Source organism: Lissotriton helveticus, chromosome 6 (genome assembly GCF_964261635.1).
Source record: "Lissotriton helveticus chromosome 6, aLisHel1.1, whole genome shotgun sequence".
Taxonomy (NCBI): Eukaryota; Metazoa; Chordata; class Amphibia; order Caudata; family Salamandridae; genus Lissotriton; species Lissotriton helveticus.
This window is the reverse complement of record NC_136067.1, coordinates 1,773,565,974-1,773,582,350: the sequence shown is the minus strand read 5'-3', so window position 1 is coordinate 1,773,582,350 and position 16,377 is coordinate 1,773,565,974. Positions and strand designations below refer to the sequence as shown.

The window sequence follows — 16,377 nt, the reverse complement described above, 5'->3', positions numbered from 1 at the left end:
TTTACCGATCGGTATTTACCAATCGGTATTTACCGATCGGTATTTTCAATGCATTCCTATGGGAATTTTGGCCCATAGGAATGCATTGGACATACCGATCGGTATATACCGATCGGTAAATACCGAATCGGTATTTTCCGAAATTCAAATACCGATTTTTACCGATTACGATTTTTTATCTACATCTCAATTACCGATTTTTAAATACCGAATCGGTAAAATTCGGTATTTAAGAATCGGTAAAATCTGATTACCTACATCTGGCCCCTAAGTGAGCTATTGCACAGAATCACATGATGATGGGCTGACCTGCCATCGGTGCCCATGATCAAACCTTGAGCCCTGTGCGCTGGAGTCAGCTGCTCTGGTCGCTGCGCCACACCTCTCCGTACTCAATCGTGTTGAAATGACATCAATAATATGCACATTTGGTACATATCCTATACTAAGCCCCCCCCCCGGATCCTTATGCGGTGCAACGAATTGCCAACCCCAGTCCCACCCCATCAATTCTTATAATTCAATTCCACACAGTTGTAGGTGCACCCGGGTAGCAACAATATCAGAAATATGTACATACAAGGAATTATAACACTTTCTAGCAGCATTGAGGATGGAGCCTGAGCAGGTTAAACTATTGTCAACCGTAGTGTTGGCAAAAAATATCAATGTGTAAGGCAACACCGCCGACCAGTGTTGTGAATCACAGGCGGTCAGCAGACTGTCACTCCCACACATGCACTCACTCCGCACCCATACGTGATGCAACAGATATCAAGCAGGTCTGTATGGAAGGGGCTCTCACACATACGGTGCAACTGATATGCAGCGGGTCAATTGAGAGGATGCTGCAGACCCCCTGTCCAAAGCCTTCCCTCAAACCTCCAGCTCACCACAACTGTCCTACGCCCACAGACACACGGCTGAACTCACACTCAGTCAGGGTTCCTGGGAAGCAGGTGGGAGTAAGTATTACGACTAATTAGGAGGCAGTCGTTAAATGGGGGCTCGACAGCCACTAGGGAACTTCACCCACAGGATGCGGAGCATAAGTGTGCTGAGAGCAACAGTCTGTCACTCAAAAGGGTTCAACATGGGCCTTCTGGCACCAGCCCAGTTCTGCGAAGCACAGGACGGTCATGCAGTCTCTTGACCTACTTCCAATCGCTTTTGGAAGTGTTCCTTCAACCCAGTCAGTCGCTCTCACTACCCAAGCCCAAGCCCGGCAATAAACCCTGGCAACACAGGTTTACAGGTAAGTAAACATATAAATAAATAAAATGAATTTAATTGTGCGCACTGCAACGCATTTGGGAATGCAGTGCACGCAACGAAATTCGTTTTTATCTGGTCCGCGGCAGGGCCACAGTGGGCATGTGCTTTGGGGTGCTGACAATGATAAAGAAGCTTCTGAGGCTAATACAACAGTAGTGCTGGCCTTGCTAATGACTTAGCTAGACTACTGTAATGTGCTCTATTTGGGTATTTCTAGTGGCAGTCTTGCGATGCTGCTAAGAGTGAAAACGCTGCAGCCAGATGCTTCTAAGATGTCCGAAATGGTCTTCTATTAGCCACGGTCTGACTGAACTTCACTGGCTCCCAGTTAAACACAGAATCTTATTTAAAGCCCTGTGTTTCATGCATAGGATAATATATCAGAGGGGTCCCAGCTATCTCTTCCCCCTGATCAAGGCCCACATTCCCTGAAGAGCACTTAGATCTAGAGTAGCAGCACTGGCAGTAATCCCCAGAGTAACCCATGCAAGACTGGGGGGCTGCTCTTTTGGGCTGTGTGCAGCCAAGCTATGGAATTCAATGCCAATTTACCTAAGACTTGAATAGTCGAGGGCAAGTTTCTGTAAAAATCTGAAGACCTGGCTATTTAGACAGAGCTAGAAGTCGACTTCCACCTCACTCGCCAGGCCCTGATTCTGCTTAGCATGGAGAAACTCCCTTGGAGTAACCAGGCGCTTTATAAATCTAAAAGTCATTCATTCATTTATGATCTGGCTCTCAGAAGCCAAGTGTCAAAACCCCTTCCTCTAATCTATCCCACCAGACCCTCAAATGGCAGAGGTCTGTCATTCCAGTTGCACCACCAATGTTTTATAGCTGCCTCTGGGGAATGTTCGCATGTGCTCCCCCAGCCCCCAGTGTGGACTGGAGTCAAGCTAAAAGGCACACAAAGAGCAGAGAAAGGCCCACTTTCTATGAGAGGCATTTCTAAGCGAGTAACGACAAAACCACCTTTACCACAGAATGGGGTTTGTTAGTGTGAATCCAATGATTGGAAAAATAATGAGGCTGTCCACTGCAATCCACTATTGCAGCCTGACATAATTTCATCCAATTTCCCATGTTAGACTAGGGGAAGAGCAAACCTCATACGTAGTGAAAACATACATGGATATTCCACACTACCAGGGCAGGGAACACACGTGTACATGCCCGGCCTTTTACCTATAACTCACTTCACCCCTTAAGACGTACCCCTGGGGCGCTCTTTTGGGTTGGCTAGTGATTTAGAAAGCCCAGCCTGAGCATAAATGCAATTGCGCACACACAAACCTGCAATGGCAGATGTACACATGTTTAGAAACCATAGGTGCTAGTGCGCACACTGGCCTGCAATGGCAGTCTGAACACATGTTTGAGCAGTTCATTAGTGCGAGTGAGCAGACCGGCCTGCAATGGCAGGCAGGACACATGTTTTAAAACATCAGGTAAGCACCACTTCCTAACAAGTTTAGGAAGTGCGTCCACACTTTCACATTGCATTTACAGTGGGAAAGTGCCACCTAAGGCAACTACAAGAGAATCAGCAAAACCAGTGGTGGCTGGTGACATTTGAAAGTGGTGAGGCGTTAAATTATTGTCAAACTGCACTACTACTACAGGAAAGCAATACTACATGAAGCGCTCTAGCAGAATGCAATGAATAAATACCTGCAAGGCGTGTAATATAAACTGTGTAATAAATAATGTTCAGGGTTTGCTGCTGTCATACAGTAAATGGTGCCTCGTACTGGGCTGTCCGAGAAACTAAGATGAAAAGAAACTAAGAAAGATGTGCTGATATTTCAAATATACATCGAGCACTTCCAAAAACGCAATATCGGTATTATTACTTTAAGCATTTGAAAATATCTTAACATTTGCATTGTGCCCCATCATATTTTAGTATCTGGGCACATCATGTCCACAGTCCACAAACTTTACCTATAAAAAAAATAAGCAGAAAAAGACTTGAAGTTTGAATACCTGTTCTCCACACATGCTCTCAACTTAAGGCACCGCTGGTTGTGTGGCAACATTAAGCAAGGTTCCTAACTAACTTTGCAAGTTTCCAATCAGTGGCAAATGCATTATTTGTGAATTCAATTCACCTTTTGCATCCCGAGGAACAACAACAAAGGCTAAGCTTTTACGAGCTGGGTAAAATGGGACACTGGTCGTGCAATTACAGTTCAAAGAAAACCTCTTCAAAATTGTATGGAGCATCTCGGCGCTGCCTCCCTAAAACCTAGTATTTGTCAGAATTTACTGGCATAATAGCACACAAGAACTGGACATGAAATAAGTTGACGTAGCATACATAAAATAATACAACAGACTAAAATTATTTCTGTCTATACCTTCTGAACATTACGTACCATTATAATGTCAGAAGAGTGAATAAGATCAGCAATATTTTCCATTGCAGTTTCTTAAAAAAAAGAACCCCAGATAGGTCCAACATTGCCCAACAGCAGAAGCACCAGCGACTCCCTTGCCCCAAGCACAACATCAGTCAAGAAAATGTAATTAACACATGCACACCGAATGTAATTAACAACACATAGACACCGTTGCACATCTTTTCAAATGAATTTATTTCAAAATATAAACTCATTAAACTCATTAGTCCTCATTAAATTAAAAAATAAACGCAATGTTATCGTTTTAAAAACAGAACAAAGAGTGGCCAGTTGGTGTGCCCTCGCGAGGCCATGGCTTTAAGAATGTGCGGTAATTGCTATCCAGTGAAGGACCGTGAAAATGCCATCCCTCGCTGTGTGCTCACTGAAAGAGGCGCTGTGCAGCCTCACCACGGGTTTCAATGTCAGCTGGAGCCGGGCTGTGGTTCCGGTCGGGGTGATGGACCCTCCGAGGCAATGGAACATCAGACCAACAGCACAGAAGATACTTACACAGTGGGGGAAGGGAATTCGCACAACGCCTGTGCGTGCACCAGGGCCCGACAGAGGGGGCATGAGTAACTGCTTCAGATAATCCATAGTTTCCTAATCAGAGCAGAACCATCTCTGGAACACGTGAATCATCCCTGACCACACAGCAGGCGTGAAACGTATCTCAGATATGGCTGTCTCCCATTATATGTGAAATTAGCGCTGCACTGACCCGAGCGGGGACCAGCATGGCCCCTGGGACTGTCGCGGCTGGAATGACGGGAGGGGGTCGTGCGAGGAGCGGGGGAAAACGGGAGGGGGGGTAATTTAAATTTTTTTTATTAAGAAAAACTTACCTTGTCTCGGTAAACGTCGCTTACAACGCGGTGTTTACACCACACGACCTTTACCACGCTGCCATTACAACACAAGTCGTTTCTACGACTTGCGCTGGATGGTGCTGTTGGTTAAGGAATATTGTCATTTTATATTCCAACACCTTCCCTACTGTTACGTGGGCTGGTGTTGGAATAGAAAATTATAATAATCCTCAATCCACGCCCTCCTACGCAAGTTGTTGTAACGACTTGCATTGTAAAATCTGCGATGTAAAGTACCGCGATAAAAATGATCGCGTTGTACTGTCATACATCCCTTGTCTCCGGTGCCGGACTCCTGCGTCTTGCCTCCTGATCTCTGAAAACAGGAAGCAGCCACAGACAGCCTCCCTCTCTTCCCTTAAGCCAATCACAACACTGCAATGGCAACGTTGTGATTGGCTAGGGCACCGTCCTTACAGGCGTCTTCATGCAGGCTGCACAGCAGCCTACATGAAGAAAACGGAGAGGACTATGACTGGTTTGGTCGGCTCTGGGCTGACCAAACAGTCAGCTCCCATAACATTGGGCTAACCACTCCTCCCTGAACTGCCCACCCGCCAGCCCCCAATCAGGCATACCCTTCTTCTGCTTTCTCGCAGTGTGAGAAGCAGAAACATAAAATGGTATTTATACCATTTTACGTTTCTGCTTCTGCAAGCAAGAAACTGCAAGAAAGCAGTGGGGCGACGACCCGATGCCCACGTGGTGGAGCCACCACTGAGCAAAACTCAGGAGGAAAAAGCAAAATGTTTAGGGAAACACTACCTGAAGGGTATGAGGTCTAACACCAAATATCACACTTCCAGAGCTGGAGTAAACATCCTTGGTTGGGAAAGTTAATGATTCAGGGGAACAATGGCTTGTGTCTTGGCCTGAGTAAGGTCAATGGGTGTTAACGGCTGACTACCTAGTAGGAATTAGCTCTCTGGGAGTGAATAGGAACAGTTGATAGAACAAAGAGCATCCTTAGCACTACCGCCTCTGACTTGGAGATTCCAGGGAGGCAGCAGCCGTTCCTCTGCTACTGCGGAGGTGCGCCGCCCCACAGCATTTTGAGCAGGGGCGGTGGGTGACATTTCAAAGTGGTGAGCGCAAAGTGATTAGCATACAGCACCGTAGCCAGCGAGCGCAGTGAGCGAGCCCGAACCCCAAAAGGGAGGGGTTTAGGGGGGTTACCACCCCCAAGAAAATTTAGGAAAAAAAGAAGAAAAATCGTGCATTTTCAAGCAAATTTGAGAAAGCAGGAAGGTTAATAAAGCAATTGTGAAAGTGCAGTTATTACATTAATAGATGGCATAACATAGGTAGCTGCTTAATCAGTATAACCACAGAATGACCATGCACGGTTCTACAGCATATTCTATAGCAGAACAAAACAAGTGGAACTACCCCTCCCTTAAACCACACAAAAGAGGATGAATGAACTAGTCAAATAACAAAAAACAGGGGAGGAATAGGAAACATACATGGGCAAAAAAGCGAAATGACAGAGCAAAATTTAGAGCGTGATAAAGAAACCTGTAAAATTAATAAAATATCAGATACGCATGTAATAGCAACCCAGCAGTAGGCTGCTCTCCCTCCTAGAGAGGGTAGAAGAACTACAATGGCTGGCTACAGAGCCATGAACTCAGTTGGACGGCTCTCCAGAAGAACCAGTGCACAAATCTGGGGGAGACCCTAAGATTATGTGGTTTTAATGCATTCACCGCCATGTATCTGCAGCAGAAATGCTCTGGGTCTGAGAGAAGCACTGGCTTTTGAGAGATTTGTTGCTGCCGTCTCTTGCTCAGGAATGTGTGTGTTCTCTTGCTCTCTCCTCTGTGTGCTGCTTCCCCTTTAGTTTCCCCCACCTCGTCACTTTCATTGTTGCTTCCCTCTACTCGTTCATAGCTTCCTCCGCTCGTCCCCATCCCGCTCAACTTATTATAAAATATTTCACCGTTTCCCCATTAGCCCCTAGCCATTTGTTGCCTGGTACACCTTCCCATGCCTTCTAACCCTCTCCCAACACTCCTCTTCCATTTTTTTCAAACCTTACAGTGCCTTCTGCACTATCTCTGAGTTTTTTTTTGTTTTTATTTCCATTTCGAGGTTGCTGTGTGCGGGTGTGCTTGCACAACCAGGAGCCAGGGGCACTTAGGAATACTTTGGTAATACTTTAGCATATCCCATTAAAAGCGTACATCCATCCATCCCATTAAAAACCACATCCACTTTGGGAACTGATGCTTGTCACACAAGTCCTTTCAGCCAGTGAGAGATCAGTGGTCGTTCAATACTCAAGAGGCAAACTTGAGGCAAAGTTGGCAGGGTATGCTCAGACGTGAGTCCCTTGCTCACTTTGCCACTGGAGTCAAGCAAGCCTGGCTGAAGACGGCTGTAATGCCAGAAACCGGTCCTGGGAAGCTTGATTCCAGTCCAGGGAAGACATGGCTTGGCAGTTCGGGCTGGACTGTTCCCATGAGGCACAGGGTCAGACTGATTTGCATATGGCCATGTCTGAACTGGGGTGGCGGAGTGAGCTAAAAAACGGTGATGGATTAAACCCAGATCAGTTGACTGGGGGTGAGTGTTTGTACTGTCAACCCTCCGTCCATCACCACCTTTGGTTTTTCTTCATAAATGAAGGGAAGCATTTTTTAAATACAAAACACTCACAATTTAATGTTCACATGGAACCTGTGTTGCACAAACTACCTTTAGATGTATGTCCTGTTTTTTCATAACTCACATTACCAGAAAGACATGGGAGGTGTACTTTCTTAAAGAATGTGACTGGGCTGCAAGATGGCTACTAAATTCAAGAGACCTGTAATTTTCAAAATACACATGATTGTGTTTTGCCTCCTTTGGATCGTCTTACTCTCATAAATAGACAACAACTTTCAAAAGCAAGATCAAAGTCCTGAAATACTCTCCTAGACTGCAGTGGTTCTAAAATATCACTTCCAGCTGTGGGCCTCAGAAATATTCTTAAACCTGCTGGTTGATGTTTTATTACTGAGTCACCTGCTTTACTTCCTATGCCCTTATGGGACTCCAACAAGTCCAAGAGGCAGTCTGGCTCTCCACTCAGATCTCAGGCGTATGAAACGTAGAGTTGAGTGATTGCAAGCGGCATCCTGCACAGTTATTGCCTTACACTGACTTTTATCACAAGCAGCTAACATTTTACACACTGAAGTAGTCAGACTTTCAAAAATTAGGCTCCCTTCCAATTTCAGTCTTAGCATTTTTCTCACAAACTGATTAATTCTGGAACTATGTTAGAAAACATGTACAGCTGTCAATGACATCAAAGAGTAATTATTAAATGTATGGATATTCTCTCCAGGGCCACCTCAAAAGAATTTATACATGTTACTAATATGATGTGATCATTCAGTACAGCGAAATTGCAAAGGACTGTTGTGGACGTGGTAAATATCAAGATGTACAGACAACATGTCAACATTAATTGGAGACCCGTGGTTTTGTTTGGCAAAAAATGATGATAGTCTAGATTTTACTGTCTTAAAACGTTCTTCATGTCAGTGAAAGTTAATTTGTAAAAATACATTTCCCATTATCCCATTCTCTAAATTCACAATTCCAGATTCTGGCAAACACTGATCACAGCCTACATTTAGAGATATCAGCTTGCCCCATGTCAGTGAGTAGGCCTTGCCTTGATTTGAGTTTTAGTAGTTGTAACCTTGCACTTATAAATGTAAGATAACTAAAATTACATTCAAGTGTTTCAAAATGCAAAGTGAAGTAAACAGCCTTTCCTTGGTTTTTAATGTGCTCGCAAATCTATTGTGTTGCATTTATCCAGTTCATACCAAAATACCAAATACCAAATACCAAACCTGGGATCCGATTTAGAAACATTGTGGTTCTTGTCTAGCAGCATGTTAATCTAATTCTATTGTAATACAACAAGAATTTGCATAACTTCACATATGATCAGGCAGGTAAGCCAGAACTACATGCTCTACATTTATATTCCATTGCCACCTTCCTATTTTTTCTAACTATAAATCGACAACTCACTGGATATATTTAATAAATTTAACTGTAACAGCTCATTTTTGATTGACAATAATTCGTCTTTATTTCAGTTCTGTGACATTATTTTATATAACTGAAGCAAATTGTGGTTTTGATTTTCAAATGTTTTTTTTCTTCGCACTTTTTAAATGCAAAGCTCTCAGACAGCCTTTGGGCTAACTTTGGCGCTATACAAAAAAATAAATAAAAATGAACTGGTTAATCAGCACCATGGGCACTACTCACCGAGACCTCACGTTGTCACGATTGGTAACAGCAATTTTGTTTTCTTTGCATTCTGACACCTGCAGGAATGTAAAGAAAAAACAACACCGATCTGAAGGAGCTACACAGGCCTGATAAGGGAGAACTTGAGACGGCTGCAGCCTTAAATGCCCAAATCAGATTAACAATGCTAACGGTTTAACAGCGCAGGAATCCGTGATCCGAGGTCTAGCTATTAAATGGGAAAATGACCCACTGAAATGACAGTCATCCGTCACTCACCACAGCAGAACAACACGTGCATTATGCAGTTTTCTATTACAGGAAAGCGGATCAAGGCTTACTGTCAAATTTGGGATGGGGGGGGGGGCTGGGAGTGGAGAGGAAAATAATCCGCATTCATGAGTCTTGTTCCTGACTTTCATTTTAACATTTGCTTCCCAAAAGTGTGCTTCCTCAGGCCACAGCTAGTAATTTATCGGTGGTCTGTTTAAACTTTTTTATTTTTTTTAAGTTAACAAAAAAAAAAGAAAAAAAAAGCAGACAACTAAGAGCAGGAGCCGGTGACATTTGCAGGCCTGCTAACGAGAAGTGCACATGTCCTGAGCGGCTCTCAGCGTGGAGCTGCCGGGCGCCGAGTTCGGCTGGCCCGCAGTAATCACTGCCAGATTCGCGCGGGAGGTCAGGGCCCGGGAGGCGCGCCATGTCAGTTTTATAAACACTGCAGTTTTTCCAGATGGCCGCTGGCTCCAGCCTGAATGTCTGTCCCCACCAATGCTGTGCCCATCTCCCCCCATGTTTTAATGACCCCGGTCCGCATCCATTGTACTGAACAAACAGTGCCCATATCTTTCTGTACCTCTCAATCCCGTGCCTCACCACTCACCCTGTGACCCTCGCCAGACTCTCCATGTTCCAAGGAGCTCTTTGTCTCCTTCCACTCGGTGCGAGCCTGAGTTCCTCAGCATCTTAAGGCCGAAATCTGGAGCACACGACACGAAAGAGAAGTCGACCCCGCCCGCGACAGAGCACTTTCCTTGACTGGATGTCCCCCCCCACGAGCGGCATCCAATGGGATGCTGCGCCGGTGGACCAGCCAATCCTGGCGCTGCATGCAGCACCAGGATTGGCTAGGGGGGCACATTTGCTGCTCGCCCTGTCACCCCTTGTAAACCCGGGCTGAGGCGAACAAGGTCCCGCTGGGGACCTTACAGTGCGGTGAGTGCGCATGCTTGGGCAAGTTGCAAACCAACTTGCACTTGCGCACTACGGTCTGCTGCAGCCTGAGTGTATGGACTGTCTGTCACTCAAGCTGCAGCAGGCCACCCCCATGCGCAATTCCCGGCGGCTGGTATTATGTTTTGTTTATCATGTACAGTCTGTCACAGTAATTTTATGTAGATAGGATTGCGGCCGGCAGCCGCGATGCGGGTCCATGTGGCTGGTGGGGCTACGCCCCTACGCCCCAATGGACGCACCGCGGCTGATTTTGAGCAGGAAAAATGTAATTACAATAGCACTATGTTATTATCATTTTATTTTTCCGTCGTCAGGCAGGTTTATGAATAGGGCAGGGCTTGGCTGTTTTCACAAGCAAAATAGAATCCACTCAGAAGGTGGTAGTGATCCCTAAAGTTATGGGGAGCACACAGTGTTGTTTAAATGCCCCTCACACACCAAAAGGCCCTTGGTGTCATGCTTCATCATCGGGGCCTTCGCATCCCTCTACGGGACGCGGCGTGCTGCGACTCACGAATACGTAGGAGCACTGATAGTGAACTATGTGTGTGTGTGTGTGTGTGAGAGGGAGTGAGTGGTGAGGTGAGAAAGTGAAGGTAAAAAAATACCTGGCTCGTAGGAAAAAATATATTTATTATGTCCTCGGCTGGTATTGTTAAAAGGGGTGCAAGACGAGGTTGTCAGTTATAAGTATTAGGGTATACCAACCGCAAAAAGTGCGTCAACATGTTTCGGAGTCCAGCGACTCCTTCTTCAGGACGAGGATATGCACGACTATCCTCACCTTACTCACATGGGATTGAAATGTAAAAGTGTATTCTACAAAAAAACACTAGGTGAAATGTCCATATAGGTGTTAATCGTATGTATAAGTTCTGTTGCGCCCAATTGGCGTTGAAGATAAGGAACCTGTAGATAAACCAAAAGCATAATGAACATCACAGTTGGACGTCCAGGAGTAGGAAAAAATAATTCCATCCATCGGAGGGTAAAAATGAACCAAAAGTGAGGTTCAAGGACCCTGTGGAACAAAACACGAAAAAGACACACAATAGACAAAGACATACACTAATTGAAAAAACGCCAAATATCTTCCCAAAACATTAGCTGTGGAGGAAGGACAAAGAAGATCTTATAATTTGTGGCTTACTTATGGACCAAGGTTATCTGACCTCATGAGCCTTCGCGTGGTATTGGGGGTTCCTTCCTCACTGCTCAATATAGCAACCTATAAGATGTTAAAGGTAGGTTTTAGGGTCATGAATGAGTGATAAAACTGGATATCTCAGTTGCCCTTCTTTTAACAACAGAACTCACGGTTACTGCACGACCTAGTAGACTGCCATCCCCTCAACGCGGCTCCGACGATGTGTCAAAGCTTGTTGACTCGTCTCTTTTATACTGCCATAAACGCTTCAATTAGATGGTAATTGGAAGCGGAATCATGCCCAAAGAAGGATAGGATCCTTCCATCAGGTCCGGTATTGCGCGCTGAACAGGGGTGTGTCTAGCGGTCGGAACGCGCATGCGTTAGAAGTAAGTGTTTTCTAAAGTGCACATGTGTATGGCTGTTCGCGCCGCTGTCTGGGAGGCTCGACCTATATACGCAATGCGCATGCGTCTTAGTATCAAAATAGGGAGACGCTAGTTAATCGCGCATGCGTGTTATGCACTGGGGAGCGAACGGGGGTTCAACATAATACATATCCTATGTCAAAGCCAATATTGGGCGAAAATGTGTGCTAACGCCCGCGTCTTATGTTTCAGGAAGCTGTTATGAAGTGGCCATAATGTAAAAAAAAAAAAAAAACAGGGGAATCAGGTACACATATCAGGCTTGACAATATAGGAAAAGGGTTATAGTTATGGCCAGAAGACAAGAGGGTTCTATGGCATAACCTAAACGAGGTCTATACATTCAGACCGGCTTTGTTTAAAAAAACATTGAAACCTTAGCTGGTAGCCAGTATAAAGGTGATTGTCAGTTCAGTTTTTTGCATCAGTTGTTTACAGTATCATAATTCAATTGTTAAACTGGTGGGTCAAGATGGATCATCGCAATTGGCTCCAAGGGACGGAGTCGTTTAATCCAGTGGTGTCTGTCCCTAGAAGGAACACCCACCTCTGCTCCTTTTCGAATAAGCCAACATCCGTTGGCAATTGTTCAATCACTGTCCACTGTATTTCGTTCACACAGTGCTGGTGTTCCAGGAAATGGGCTGCCATTTTTGTGTTTGATTTTCTACATCTTATGTTGCTTTTATGTTCATTAATCCTGATTTTGACCGCCCTTGTAGTCATGCCCACATATTCTTTGTTGCAAGGGCATGTGATTAGATACACAACGTTCTTACTATTACAGTTCGTGAACGTGCGTTGTTCCCATCTGGTGCCATTCATGAAAGAAAGGATCTGACTCTTTTTAGTTAGATGACAGCTATTGCAGTTCCCACATGGATGGTGACCGTGTAGCCCCTGTAACCTTGTTTGTTTTTTCGTGGTTGGTGGTCTCGTGTGTACAAGAATGTCTTTTAAATTCTTACCCCGCCTGTGGGCAAACAGAGGTTTTTCCAGATCAAGCGAGCCTCTTGTCAAAATACGCCAGTGTTTATTAACCAGTTTTGAAACATGGTTGGAAACTGAGCTGTACGTTGTGACACAAACTGTTCTACTTGGAGTGTGTTCTCTGGCAGGTTTGTCTTCAAGGAGAGCTTCACGGTTATTGTTTCTCGCTCTTTTCATAGCTTTTTGAATGACCTTATCTGGGTACTTCCTTTGTTTCAGCTTTTCACCCAAATCTCTGGCGTGGGTTTTGTATTTGGCTATATCGCTGCAGTTGCGGCGTAGGCGTAGGAACTGTCCGTATGGTAAATTCTCCCTCAGGTGACGTGGGTGGAAACTGTCGAACCTGAGGAGACAGTTCCTCGCCGTCGGTTTGAAATGAGTCTCAGTTTTTAACAGACCTGCCTCGTGATAGATATTCAAATCTAGGAAGAACATTGAATCGTTGGACATTTGGTGGGTGAATTTTAGAAAAGGGTTTTGGTTATTGAGCCAATGCATGAACTCAGTGATCGATTGGCCATCTCCTTCCCAAATCACCAGAATGTCATCTATATAGCGTCGCCAAGTGCAGATTCTTTCCCTGAAGGGGTTGTCTGGATGGAGAATCCTGGAGGATTCCAGATGGTGAACATACAGTCCCGCCAGACTCGGCGCAAATGTACTCCCCATACTTGTTCCATGACTTTGCCAATATAGAGTGCCCTCATATTAGAAAAAGTTTTTGGTAAGTGCTATCGAGATACACTCCATGACCACTCCACGGGGTGTCTGATATTTCCATCGGTCAGAATGTAGTACTTCTTCAATGATCAGTAGTGTCTCATCATGTGGGAGGCTCGTGTAGAGACTCTCCACATCAAGGCTCAACAGCATCTGTGAGTCTGGGTCAAATGGATAGTTCTGTAGTAACTGCAGAACCGCTTTAGTATCCCTTAGATATGTGTCCGTCGCTTGCACCAGAGGTCTCAAAAAGGCATCGGCAAATTTGGACAATGGTTCCAAAATGGATGAAATGCCGGACACAATTGGGAGGCCCGGAGGGTTCTCTAGGTTTTTGTGGACCTTGGGAATTGTGTAGAAGTAGGGTGTGCGGGGATTTTTCTGAACCAAGAATTCTGATTCTTTTTTGGTGAGCCAATCATGCGCCAAGGCCTCCTCAATCATTGCCTCTATTTGCACACGTAGGGACTCAGTGGGGTCTTCTGCCAGAACCTGATAGTTCCTCCTATCGGAGAGTAATCTTCTGCATTCCTCATCATATGCAGTTGTGGTTTGAATCACAACTGCCCCGCCCTTATCTGCAGGTTTTATGGTGAGTTGTTTGTTCTGTGTGAGTTCTTTTATCGCCTCATTCTCAAGTTTACTCATATTTTGGAAAACATTCTGCTTAATGTTCAATTTACTAAGTTCTAGCATGATGGCCTTTTCGAATGCCAGTACCTCAACGGGATACGTCCCCACTAATAAACCGGACTCTTTCCTTCTGCATAAGGAGATCCAGGGTTTTATTAGAACTATAAAACTAGGGGCCTTCTTTAAAGACAAAGAACCATCCCAAGTTACTTCAAATACGGGTTTAAGACCTAAATCTACTTTCACGCCCCTGGACAATCAGCTTCCCGTTGAGGTACTGGCATTCGAAAAGGCCATCATGCTAGAACTTAGTAACATTGTCCAAATTTGCCGATGCCTTTTTGAGACCTCTGGTGCAAGCGACGGACACATATCTAAGGGATACTAAAGCGGTTCTGCAGTTACTACAGAACTATCCATTTGACCCAGACTCACAGATGCTGTTGAGCCTTGATGTGGAGAGTCTCTACACGAGCCTCCCACATGATGAGACACTACTGATCATTGAAGAAGTACTACATTCTGACCGATGGAAATATCAGACCCCCCGTGGAGTGGTCATGGAGTGTATCTCGATAGCACTTACCAAAAACTTTTTCGAATACGAGGGCACTCTATATTGGCAAAGTCATGGAACAAGTATGAGGAGTACATTTGCGCCGAGTCTGGCGGGACTGTATGTTCACCAACTGGAATCCTCCAGGATTCTCCATCCAGACAACCCCTTCAGGGAAAGAATCCGCACTTGGCGACGCTATATAGATGACATTCTGGTGATTTGGGAAGGAGATGGCCAATCGATCACTGAGTTCATGCATTGGCTCAATAACCAAAACCCTTTTCTAAAATTCACCCACCAAATGTCCAACGATTCAATGGTCTTCCTAGATTTGAATATCTATCACGAGGTAGGTCTGTTAAAAACTGAGACTCATTTCAAACCGACGGCGAGGAACTGTCTCCTCAGGTTCGACAGTTTCCACCCACGTCACCTGAGGGAGAATTTACCATACGGACAGTTCCTACGCCTACGCCGCAACTGCAGCGATATAGCCAAATACAAAACCCAAGCCAGAGATTTGGGTGAAAAGCTGAAACAAAGGAAGTACCCAGATAAGGTCATTCAAAAAGCTATGAAAAGAGCGAGAAACAATAACCGTGAAGCTCTCCTTGAAGTCAAACCTGCCAGAGAAAACACACCAAGTAGAACAGTTTGTGTCACAACGTACAGCTCAGTTTCCAACCAAGTTTCAAAACTGGTTAATAAACACTGGCGTATTTTGACAAGCGGCTCGCTTGATCTGGAAAAACCTCTGTTTGCCCACAGGCGGGGTAAGAATTTAAAAGACATTCTTGTACACACAAGACCACCAACCACGAAAAAACAACAAACAAGGTTACAGGGGCTACACGGTCACCATCCATGTGGGAACTGCAATAGCTGTCATCTAACTAAAAAGAGTCAGATCCTTACTTTCATGAATGGCACCAGAGGGGAACAACGCACGTTCACGAACTGTAATAGTAAGAACGTTGTGTATCTAATCACATGCCCTTGCAACAAAGAATATGTGGGCATGACTACAAGGGCGGTCAAAATCAGGATTAACGAACATAAAAGCAACATAAGATGTAAAAAATCAAACACAAAATGGCAGCCCATTTCCTGGAACACCAGCACTGTGTGAACGAAATACAGTGGACAGTGATTGAACAATTGCCAACGGATGTTGGCTTATTCGAAAAGGAGCAGAGGTGGGTGTTCCGTCTAGGGACAGACACCACTGGATTAAACGACTCCGTCCCTTGGAGCCAATTGCGATGATCCATCTTGACCCACCAGTTTAACAATTGAATTATGATACTGTAAACAACTGATGCAAAAAACTGAACTGACAATCACCTTTATACTGGCTACCAGCTCAGGTTTCAATGTTTTTTTAAACAAAGCCGGTCTGAATGTATAGACCTCGTTTAGGTTATGCCATAGAACCCTCTTGTCTTCTGGCCATAACTATAACCCTTTTCCTATATTGTCAAGCCTGATATGTGTACCTGATACCCCTGTTTTTTTTTTTTTTTTACTTTATGGCCACTTCATAACAGCTTCCTGAAACATAAGACGCGGGCATTAGCACACATTTTCGCCCAATTTTGGCTTTGACATAGGATATGTATTATGTTGAACCCCCGTTCGCTCCCCAGTGCATAACACGCATGCGCGATTAACTAGCGTCTCCCTATTTTGATACTAAGACGCATGCGCATTGCGTATATAGGTCGAGCCTCCCAGACAGCGGCGCGAACGGCCATACACATGTGCACTTTTGAAAACACTTACTTCTAACGCATGCGCGTTCCGACCGCTAGACACACCCCTGTTCAGCGCGCAATACCGGACCTGATGGAAG

General features: G+C 44.9%; 1 long non-coding RNA gene across 1 annotated transcript in view; it reads right to left on the bottom strand.

The window, feature by feature from the left end:
• LOC144761895 (uncharacterized) overlaps positions 1–16,377 on the bottom strand; it is a 191,232-nt gene that overhangs the window by 43,054 nt on the left and 131,801 nt on the right. Inside the window, exon 2 of the long non-coding RNA XR_013595937.1 lies at positions 8,831–8,889. This is a non-coding gene — a long non-coding RNA (uncharacterized LOC144761895). The remainder of the gene's footprint in view (positions 1–8,830; positions 8,890–16,377) is intronic.